We start from the raw sequence: 9,179 nt of genomic DNA, 5'->3' as shown, positions 1-9,179 counted from the left end.
AATATTGTACACCCCGTACGAAAAACTCTTAGTCTACATCAAATAAAGAAAAAAATGTTCTGATTCCAGGAATGATGGCTTTGAGGAATTATGACTCACCCTTGGAAATTGCTGAGAAAATTAGTTGGTAGAGACCAGAGGCAAACGTGAGAAGAATAAAATTAAAGAAGCCACAGATTGGGGTAAAAATGCTTATTTACCTCAGGAGTCTTTCAAAGAGAAAACTCAAAGAAACCAAGCAGTCAGTTGAATATTAAAAAAGAAGAAGAAAAGAAAGAAACAAGTCAAAGAAAATCTACCATACTAGAATAAGTAGATACATAAAAAAATCAGGAAGATAATTAAAGATGAGGATCTAATTACAGAGCATAGAGGTTTACACTTATAATAAAAAACAAACACATTTGGAAAAAGAGGAAAAGATAATGCCAAATTTATAGAAAGAAGTCCAACTAGTCCAGCCACTTCATCTCCGCCGCCTCTGCCTTCTCATCTATAATCATCTCTAAGGCTCCTTTCAAATCCAAATTTAAGACTCTATAAGAAAAATAGCTAAGTAAAAATTTTTTATTTCTTTATTTTTTATTATTTAAAAAATTTTTTTTATTTGTTTCAGGTGTGCAAAACAATGTAATAGTTAGACATTTCACCCCTTGCAAAGTGATAACACCCTCCCCCAATCTACTACCCCTCTGACATCATATATAGCTGTTACAATTCCATTGACTCAATCCGCTATGCTGTACTCCACATCCCGTGACCATATATATATATATTAAATTATAGTTGACATTCAATATTATTCAGCTTCAGCTTCAGGTGCACACTGCAGTGGTCAGGCATCTACACCATCCATGAAGTGATCTCCCTGATAAGACAAGTGCCCCATCTGACCCCTTCAAAAGATTTACAACACTATTGATTGCATTTATTTCTTTATTTTTAACTAAAATACTACGTAGGTAATTTTTTAAGAAAAAGTAAGACGTCTGAGAAGAAAGGAAAATCGAAATCATTCATCTTACCATCTAGAGAAAGCTACTGTGAATATTTTAATGTATATTCTCCCAGATTATTTATACACACACACACACACACACACACACACACACACACACACAATTTTGTTATTATCTGTTGTCAGTCAACAAAATATTTCAAGGAGATGTCTTGTCATTGTTTTGTTTCTGTGTCATTGTTTGTGATGACTGCCATGCATTATGGTTTAAATGAAGGGTATAATATTAGTTGTAGGATGCGTTAGAGTGCTACTGTCCAAAATGGAAGAGGCGAAGAAAGCTGAGAGAAAACGAAACAATGTACGATGCCTTCTAATTTACAAAATACTTTTTACATAAAAGCTTTATAATCTACAAAGTGTATTTATAATATACAAAGAAGATTTTAATCTTCTTTTATGGCTGCCCAGATAACACTGTGTCTGGCACTCAAAAAACATCAATAAACATTACTGAATAAATGAAAAAATAAACAAATATGCATTATCTTATAAATTCTTCATAAACTGGGACAACATAGACTACCCTCTCCATCATTTAACAGATTTTACAGGTTGCCTCTGTCACCTTGGTAAACTCCATTATGATTTATGTAGCATTTTTGCATAAACCCATCTGATTTGAGCTTCAAAACTGCTCTGTAACTAGTAGCATTTTAGTCCCATTAAAGAGAGATGGAAATGGAGGCTCAGTAGTGAGGGTCAAATAGTAAGTGGGGGAGCTTGACCTTGAATCCAAACCCATGACACTTTCCATTGCTTCCCAACTGTGAACTGTTCTGCCCTATCTTTATTTAAGCAGTTTGTGTGATGGTGGGACAGAATCACCGGTGTGCGGGTTTATCATTCAGCCCTGGGTGGGTGGGGTCCTCTGATTTGTAGTGTTTGCTGATTTCCCTCATGTAATACTCTTAACGTGGCTGATTTGCAGCCACCTTGTCCCTGAACTCAGAAACGGAAGGAGATGACTACCATCAGTGCACCAGAGGCAGCTGGCTCTAACATGTCCCTGGGTGGAATAAACACTCTTCCCACCTAATTCATTTCTAGAGGCCAGGGACTGTATCTCTTTTCAATTTTCACAATGCCATGCACAGAGACAGCAATAAGTAGACGTTTGGGCATAAAGGCTTAGTCTGGCTTTGCTGTAACGTTTCTCATTCTCCTAGGTTTCCTCATCTGGACTTGGGAGAGTACATGGGACAATCCTGTCACTTTGGCTGCTCCCTTTTCCTCCATCTTCACTTGAGTCCTGGCCACGGCCTCGGGCGCAGTCATAATAAGAGAAGGGGAGGCCTCGGGGGCTCAGGGCCTCACAATTTATAGTCTTTTAACAACAAGAGTCTTCCCAGGGTCCCAGCACCTCACTGCCTATGGAAACATCTGGGCTGGTGCTTTCATGGGGTTCATAGGGAGGTGGGAGTGGCAGATGGGGGATGTCAGGATTGTTGGCACGTTCCTTCAAGGCTGGACTGGTCAATAAACAACAGTGCTGGCGAGGAGGTAGAGAAAAGGGAACCCTCGTGCACTACTGGTGGGATTGCAGATTGGTGCAGCAACTATGGAAAACGGTTTGGAGGTTCCTCAAACAATTAAAAGTAGAACACCTTTGATGACCCAGCACTTCCACTCCTGGGTAAATATCCAAAGGAATCCAAAACACCGATTCAAATAGATATCTGTACCCCTATGTTCACTGCAATGCTATTCACAATAGCCAAGATATGGAAACAACCAAAATGCCCATCAACAGGCTATTGATAAAGAAACTGTTGTGCGTTTATGCAATGGAATATTACTAGGCCATAAAAAAGAATGAAATCTTACCATTAGTGACACCATGGATGAATCTAGAGGGTATCATGCTAAGTGAAATAAATCAAACTGAGAAAGACTAATACCATATGATCTCACTTAAATGTACAATATAAAAAACAAAACAAATCAGAAACAGGCTCATAGATACAGAGAACAAATTGATGGTTGCCAGATGGGAGGGGAATTGGGGGGCAGGGTGAGAAAGATGACAGGATTAAGAAGTACAAATTGGTAGTTACAAAATAGCCATAGGATGTGAAATACAGTATGGGGAATATAGTCAATAATATTGTAAAAACTATATATAATGTCAAATGGGTACTAGGCTTATCTGGGGGATCACTTCATAAATTATATCAATGTCTAACCACTAGGCTGTATACCAGAAACTAATATAAAATAATATTGAGGACTGGCTGAGTGACTCGGTTAATTAAGAGCTCGCTCAAGAGTCTGAGCTCTGAGCAACAGAGGTTCGATTCCTGGCCCGAGCTGAGCTGCCAACAGGTGGCAGGATGGCTCAGCTAAAAATAAATAAATAAATAAATAAATAATATTGAATATAAACTATAAAAAAATAGTCATGGGGATGTAAAGTACAGCACAGGGAATATAGTCAATAATATTGTAAAAACTATGCATAGTGTCAGGTGGGTAGTAGACTTATTGGGGTTGTCATTTTGTGAGGTTATAAATGTCTAAGCACTATGTTGTTTTGTACACCTGAAACTAAAAAAATAAAATAAAATAAAAAATTGGCTCAAAATCCATAAATAACTTGGAAACCTGGAAGTTGCTAGTTCTACTGACCAAGGCTATAGCTCTTGGGGCTATTTTTTTCCCCCTACATATCTTACTGGGGGTTTTCTTCTATAGATCTTAACTGGAGTTTGGTCATTGCTGATAATTTATTTTTCTTGAGGGTGAAATGTGCTGTGAAACAGTGAAGAGCTAGGAGAAAAGTGGAAAAAAGTCAGACTTTGGCACCATCTGCTGGGAGCTTCTATTTTTACACATGCCGTGTATGAATTCAATAAAATTGGCAAAATAGAAATTTTGTGGTCTGTTCTTTGATGCATGGTTGATTTTGAATGTCTCTTAGAAGAAGAAATACAGAAACCATAAACTTAATAAAGCATTAGTTAATACTAACTTCTCCCCTACTAAAACATTTATCAAATCTGTGATCAGGTTGAATTTTAGCTTGACTCTACCCTCCCTTCAAATGCAGTAGAACAGCCAAAGACTAGAGAAAGGACAGTGGGAAAAGCATAGACTGGGAAAGGCCACTGATAGGAGACACTGAGGCGATTCTATGTGCAAAGCCAGCACAGCTCCCTCTCGCAGGAGAGAGAGAAATGTATTTCCAATAGCTTCTAAAATCAGGTACCACAGCCAAACATCTCATGTGAGCTTTGCTGAGAGCCTCTGCCCGCTGCGGCTGGGGCAGTTACATCTGCAGGGAGACATCACATGCCGAGCCCCACGGCTCCATTTCCACCCCAAGGAGCAGGTTCAAAAAAGCTCAGGTTGCTTTCCTCCTCTTCCTCTTTAGAGTTTTACTTCACTCTAATTCATTTTCAACAGCTTATTTGTAGGACACTGATAAATAATTTTTTTCTCTCCCCAAAAAGACTAGACCTATTTTCACAGTGAAACTAGTTGATATTTATACATTGTTTGAGGCTTCTCAAGGGCTGACATGGCTGCCACCTCACCACACCCTGGGAGGTGTCTGGAAGTGCCACCAGTGAGAAACTGAGGCTCTGAGGAGGCAGAGCACACTGTGCAGACACCACAGACCCGCTGCCCCCTGGTTCCCAGGCTGGGTTCTCCGTCACCCTGTGGGGCCCAGGGACCAGGTGGGGCTTACGCTGTGTGGAGCAGTGATGGGTCACCCTCGCCAAGGCCTGGATGAGCTCCTGTTCCCACCCCCACCCCAGACTGCTCCGCGACGAGTTCCGTGGAGCTGGGGAGAAAAACCACTCCAGGAACACGCTCAAGAGCACCTGGGCCTGGGGATGTTTACAAGGTCACTGCCGAGCACCCAGTGTGTGCCAGGGACCCAAAGCCAGCCTGATCCTGTGCTGTCCTCAAGGGGCTTTCAGGTAGATCGGCAGGTAAGACAGGCATGAGTGACCACAATGAGTGCTTTTTTTTCCACACCAATCAATCCTCCAATACCTGCTGGGTATCTTATAGTTTAATTCAGTTCTGACACCATCCACCTGGAGGTGGTGTCAGATCCCACAGGTTAAGGGCTCAGTCCTACAAGACTGACACCCCCCCCACACACACACACACACACGCACACCCCTTCAGACACCCATGACAAGTCCAGGTGTGCTTTGGACTGACTAAAAACTGAAGGTTCCCATGACCCTCCTCTTGGATAATTCACTAGAATGGCTCACATAACTCAGGGAACAGTTTATCTACTAGATCACTGGTTCATTATAAAAGGATACAACTCAGGAACAGCCAGACGGAAGAGATGCAGAGGACAAGACATGGGGAAAGGGCACAGAACTTCCATGCCCCCTCTGAGCAGTCACTCTCCCAGCACCTGCTCCTGTTCACCAAGCCAGGAGCTCTGCAGACCCCGTACTTGAGGGGGGAAGGTCAGGAGGTGGGGCTGCAAACTACAACCCCCTAATCACCTAGTGGCCTCCGCTGGCAATCAGCCCCCATCCTTAGAGACCTCCCAAAAGTCACCTCATTAACTAAACTCAGGTGTGGTTAAAAGGGGCTTATTTATTCTGATAGCAAAGGACACCTTTATCACTCCTATCACCAAAGAACTTCGCATGCTTTTTAGAGCTCTGTACCAGAAGGGAATGAAGACCAAGCTTTTTTTTTTTTCTATAAATCACGATATCACAGATGTCTTCATAGGGATGTTGCCTTTTGAGCTGAGTTTTAAGGGACACGTGAAAGTCACATGGGCAACGTTCCTAAGATGTGAAAGATCATGACCCACTGGGGAGGAGATAAAGACCCAGGCAGGACACATGTGGGCAAGCAGAGAGATGATGCTGAAAATCTGGGCAAAGAAACCGGTTTTTGGGGTTTTTTTTTTTTTTTTGCTGTGTTTCAGAGGTCAGGCTTTCCCCTTGAGGCAATGCCAAACCATGGAAAGGTTTTAGAACTCACTGTGCTGGCAATGTGGCAGTGTGGGCTAGAAGCTGGAGACATTACTAGGTGGTGATATTGGGCTGTTAACCTAAAAATAAAGGGCCAGAGTGAGAGGCAACAAGCCCTTATCTGAGATCCAAAGGAATTCGGGAAGCACTGATTCAGGCAGAAACCCAAATAGTGTTTCAATTAGGAGGTAACAGCAAAAGGGTATTTATGAGAAAGGGAACGGGAACACTTACACCAATAGAAGGAAGGATTTTTATAGGTGCAGAAGCTAAAACAGTGATGCTAACGCTAACGAATATCTTTAATTTTCGGTCCGGTAGTCATAGTGTCTGCTTTCTTATTATCTTTGCAAACAGTTGTTTGGAATACAATGGTACTTCCAGCCCAGTCCAAAGGTTATTTTGCCCAGTTTTAACACTGCAAGAGTTTGAGCAGAAAGATGTGCAGGGCAGTTCCTCTGGGATGGCAGCGCTGACTCCATTTTGAAGTGGCTCCATTTATGCTATTTTTTTACAGGTCCATGTGAGAAATGATGCGAATACAAAAAAGGCCGGCCCTGGAGATGGAGAGAAGGATGCAGAGGCAAGAAGTGGTTAGGGTATATGATCGAGGGTGGTGCAGGGTAGTGGTGAAGAATTAAACAGGTCCAAGTTTCAGTCCCTCTATTTATTAGCTCTGTGACCTTGAGCAAGCTCCCTGCCTCAGTTTCTTCACTTATAAAATGCTGCTAATAAGAGTGTCTACCTCGTATAATCGGTGTATCAAATGTGCATGTTAGGGATTAGTATAGTATCTGGCACATAGAAGGTGCTCAATACATATTAGCTATGATTATTACTACAGATTAGCATGGGACAAAGATGGAACAGGGGAAGTTGGGGAAGACTCAGGTTTCTAGATAGAGCCAGCCAGGGAAAGATGGTGTCATGGACCTAGATGAGGAACCCAGGTGGAAGAGCACACCTGGGGGAGAGATTTCGGGTTCCAGCCGTGGAAAGGTTGAATTTAAGATGCCTGTGGGACATCGTTGGAAATGTCTGCCAGACATTCAATAGAGAGATCTCAGCTGCAGTTGGAGATCTGGGGGAGTCACAGCACAAAAGAGAAAGTTTAAGCCAGTAGAGGATGTGAAATCATTTGGAAAGAGACCTTAGAGTAGGAACAGGAGAGAATGCAGATGGCACTGGCATGCAATGGTGGTGGGTGGCAGGGTGCCCAATGAGGACACTGGGAATTGTCACTGCTGGAGGACAGAGGCTGTCCAGAAGCTGGGCTGTCAGGGGAGAGGAGGCCTCCTCCAGAGCCCGGAGTGTGCCTACTTTCCACCAAAAAGCTCACAAAGGTAAGGCACCTGCCTGGCCCCCAAGGAACTTACAAGAGGCTCCAGCAGCTCCAAAACCCTAACTTCAATGGGCTGCAGTTCTGTTTTTGTTTTTTTGTTTCTTCTCCCTTCCTTAGGAATACGAATACGTAATCACTTGCAATGTCTCTGCCCACCTCTGTCTTTGCTTAGAAGGTAGAAGCCCAGGGACTCAGCCCTTGGGTGGAGGGCAGGTCTGCTGAGTGCGTTACATGGGCAGGGCCAGGCCAGATGTCCGTGAGGCCTTCTAGTTCTGCAGCGCTTCCTCCCTGGTCTGTGGCATGCCACCCCACACAGCCAGGACCTTCAGAAATGAGTTAAACACTCTGGCCAGGAAGGAAGGAAGTGCTGGAGGTCTGTAGGAATGTAATGCAGTTGCTTTACAACCTTTGGCTTTGCAAAAGGCCCATGCATTTCAAATGAACTCTAAAGCATGTCTAGTTGGGCAACAATGCCATACACGTCTAGGGCAGGCAAGAAGCTGCATGTGCGATGAGACTGATTCAGTACCACCATGGGGTCTGAGGCTGACTGAGTGGGAAGTAAAGAATGGATGTTCACACCCTCAGCAGGTTAGCGTGGAGCTGTACCTCTCCTGCCCCATGACCGGTCAAATTCTAACCCCCTCACTGTGATGAAAGGGCACCCTAATGCAAATATGAAACAGATGCTCCTGATAGCCCCCTCTGTAGACAGGACAGCTCTGTCCTAGAATCAAATGTTGGGTAACTGAGACGTTACCTGCCAGAAGGGGGACCTTTTGAAAGAAGGAACCAGGCAGCTGTGAAGCCGGCCCCAGGGAACAAAGGGCCATCGAGGCCAAACTGAAGGGAAAATTTATGTGAATTACCAACGAGGAGCTAGAGCGAGCTGACTAGCAGAAGTGAAAATAGGAACAGGGACAGGTTAAAAAAGATTCCCACTTTTTAAAAAGCTGTACAGGGGCAGCCGGTTAGCTCAGTTGGTTAGAGCGCAGTGCTCATAACACCAAGGTTGCCGGTTTAATCCCCGCATGGGCCACTGAGCTGCGCCCTCCACAACTAGATGGAAACAACTACTAGACTTGGAGCTGATGGGTCCTGGGGAAACACACTCTTCCCCAATTAAAAAAAAAAAAGCTGTACAATGCTAATCGAGACACACCAGATTATGCAACTATGAAGTCTGAGAGCGTGGGCACTGAAGTAGGCTGCCTGACACCCTTGTCCTCATTCTGCAACAACCAGATGAGGTAGGTGCTATTAGTAGCCAACTTAACAAATGAGGAAACTCACAGAGGAATTGAGTAGCTTGCCCAATATCGCACAGAGGGTAAGTGGTAGAGCTGGAATTCAAACCCAGGCAGCCTACTTCCAGCATCCATGCTCTCAGACTTTATAGTTGCATAACCTGGTATTTGGTGTTTAAGCAGCAGCCAGTCTCCCTTTAGCCAGGTTGGACAGAAGGTCTAAAATCTGACCAATGGAGGCGGGGGGGAGCATCTTAGATGTTGTTCCCCAGCATGTATCATCAGTTTAGGATCAAATGAATTCATATAAAAATTCTCTACAGGTTTCGATGTTCTTATGTCAACAAAAGCCACTTCCCCAATGAGGCCTTTCCGCAGGCCCCCCAAAAGGTTAAGTGTCCTTGCTCTGAGCCTTTACCTTGTTAAAGAAAAAAAAAAAAGCACAAGCCACAAAATGGCATCACTAGTGCTAAAATCCCATGATACCACATCTATTGGGTTTTCCGAAAAGCCAAGAAATTATTTTTTTTTAAAGATTTTATTGGGGAATTGGGGGAGGGGAACAGACAAGTTGCTGTCCTTTTGTTCTTCATTCTAGTTGTGGAGGACAT

This window comes from Hipposideros armiger, unplaced genomic scaffold (genome assembly GCF_001890085.2).
Source record: "Hipposideros armiger isolate ML-2016 unplaced genomic scaffold, ASM189008v1 scaffold_167, whole genome shotgun sequence".
In the NCBI taxonomy this organism is placed as follows: domain Eukaryota; kingdom Metazoa; phylum Chordata; class Mammalia; order Chiroptera; family Hipposideridae; genus Hipposideros; species Hipposideros armiger.
The sequence above is the reverse complement of the archived record's forward strand: the minus strand, read 5'-3'. Positions refer to the sequence as shown.